The sequence below is a fragment of the Mytilus edulis genome, chromosome 9, assembly GCF_963676685.1.
Source record: "Mytilus edulis chromosome 9, xbMytEdul2.2, whole genome shotgun sequence".
Taxonomy (NCBI): Eukaryota; Metazoa; Mollusca; class Bivalvia; order Mytilida; family Mytilidae; genus Mytilus; species Mytilus edulis.
In genome coordinates, this window is record NC_092352.1 from 68,919,954 (window position 1) to 68,922,723 (window position 2,770).

The following is a 2,770-nucleotide window of genomic DNA, read 5'->3' on the forward strand; positions in this document are numbered from 1 at the left end:
GAAAAGTTTGAATTGAATGTTGTGTCCATACTTGCTCCAACTGTTCAGGGTTTAAAGTGTACGTTTGTATCAAGCTGAGCCATGCATAGCATTCTTATTGGTTATTTATATATTAATTTGAAATTTTGACGAGTTAGACACATACAGATTATACTGTAAACAATATTTCAGAGTTTAACGTAGTCAAGCAAAACAAATCATAGAAGAATAGTTGAATCATGTTTTTGTTGTCCAATGAAAAATTAGTACTAACACAAAGAAAACGTATGGGAATGTTTGTTTTTTAACCTATTGACCAGGGTGAAAGTCTTTGAAAGCCATGACTGACCAAAAGTTTGTGAAATGAAATACAATGTAGCACAAATATTCCATTCTTATTAAATATTATTGTATATAAAGAAAATACTGATGTTTAATAATAGTTTTTACCCTTTTTATGTTTTATAGGACAAGAAATATAGAAAAATAATGAAAAATATAAACAGTTTCAATAGAAATGAGCGACAAAACAAGATAAACAGAATACAACAAGGCCTAAATGGTAAGACCACTGCTATATACTGTAAATTCAGAAATTATTGCTTGCATTTATTATTTTTCAGGGAATGGACAACTTATTGTGATTACAAAAAAAATCTGCATCAATTATATATACATGATATATATATGTTTCTGTTATCAAAATATGATTTCTTATTTTTGCGATACTCACCCAGTCACATTAATCGCATTACTAAAAACCTCTGGATAATTTCTGAATTACAGTAATAAACATGATAAAAGTAAATGCCTTTGAATGATGACTCTTATAAAAATAAGAAGATGTGGTATGGTGAATGAGTGACTTATCCACCAGAGTTCAAAGAAGTGGATGCAAGAAATTAAAGGCCAATGATGGGCTGGCCTTCAATAATGAGACAACACTTCCTTTATAGGTCAGCCAATAAAGATCCCAACATGAAAAGATTTAAGCAATCCAATTTAGTTCAACATGTTAAAAAACAATAACAATTAATAAAAAAAATATCATGTATGTGAGCACTCAACCTCTTACCTGACCATAATATAGGACAGTGGTTCAAATAACACAGCATATAAACATTCTATAACAACTTTTGCAAGTGGCTAAACTTTAAATATCACTGCAAGGCACTAAACAACGAATATTTAATCTTGGACACAAAGCACTGAAATAAGAGAACTCATATAAAGCATGACAAGTAAGAATATCAAATGAAAGTTTCTCGAATGTTAAAGTCATATGAAACGAGTGAGTGATGAAAAATAAAGTTTGTCCAACTTTTGAACCAATGCATGTATACATCATAAACTTAGTCCTCTGTGCCTGATTTTATCATTATTTTCACCAGTATATCATATAAATCGTCAATTTTTTTTTCTCTGTTTGTTATGATTTAGCAAATAATGCTGCTCATTAAATGCCGTGTTTGGAAGCTGAGTTTTACCGATTGCCACCTTATAGTAAACAAATCACAAAAAGCATGGGTATGGAGCACGTGTTTAACATGTATAATCAGCTATTTGTTTATTTCAATGACAGATCCTTGCATATTGTGGTCACCGGATTTCCTGGAAGCAAGCAATTAAAAATAAGTAAACTTCTTCTAAATGTGGACAAATTAAAGAATTTTCCTCAGAAAAAAGTATATGTACTTAAGTTGCATAATGAAAACTATCCATTTAGTTATAAAAAACATAATTATTATATTTTTTTAATTTGAGGTTTCTTATGACTTTAATTAAAACATGATAAATAAGCCTATTTATATTGCTGTTTTTTTTTCCATTTATCATGTTTATAACTTCTTTTTTTTATTTTGTGTATTTATAGGTCAGATATCTTGGTTTTTATGATCATCGTCAGGTCCTGCAAGTCTATACTGAAGAGGAAACTTATTTGTTAATACTTTTCTACATAATGTGCTAATTGGATTAATTAATGTGAAATGAACTCAATTGTGTGTTTTTCTGGAAAAAGAAATAGAAAAAATTCTACAAGATTGCTATAAACAAAATGGAGTACTATCAAAGATGCACAAGGACACAATGGTGTAAAATGTAACAACCTACATATTCACTGATGGATTATGGAGAAATTAAGAAAAAAAATAGTATCTTTGTCATGTTTGTTGTCGAAATAAACACAATAAACACATGCGTTATCCATTCATGTACATAATATTATGTACATGGCTCTCCATCATATCAAATATACAGAGAAGATGTTTGAAGAACAAGTTGCCAAAATTTATTCAACCAATTGAAGGAAGATGTCTTGTGAATGGAATTATTTATGCACTGAACTGTTATGTAGGGGGTAGAATAACTATACACAGCAGCTGAAACAGAAGACAAGTTAATTTGACATGAAAAGTGTTTATTTTATATAATATGATTATAACCCTGTCACTATTTTCACAATAATAAAAACAGCAATAATTTCTGAATTTATAGTAGTTAAATTTTTGACACATAGTGATTTACTTTCAATTAAGCATGCCTAGACAAAAATCGTAGAACACACAATTATATATTTCTACAATTAAGATTTAAAGAAATACTTGTACCCATAATAACTTAGTCCGTTTTGTGAAATTGCTTCACTCATGCAATTAGAGGATTTTTTTATGTTTTCTTTTTAGTTATATCACTTCCCATGTGAACAATTATTGTTCCCATGGGAAAACATATTGTTCCCAAGGGAAAAAATATTGTTCCCATGGGAAAAATTATTGTTCCCATGGGAAAA

The 2,770-nt window shown here is 29.3% G+C and overlaps 1 long non-coding RNA gene across 1 annotated transcript; it reads left to right on the plus strand.

Annotated features, from left to right (window-relative positions):
- The first annotated feature begins 382 nt into the window (after positions 1 to 382).
- Positions 383 to 1,984, plus strand: LOC139490413 (uncharacterized). Its single transcript, XR_011656317.1, has 2 exons — positions 383 to 541; positions 1,853 to 1,984. It is a non-coding gene; the product is annotated as an uncharacterized lncRNA (long non-coding RNA).
- The last annotated feature ends 786 nt before the right edge of the window (positions 1,985 to 2,770 follow it).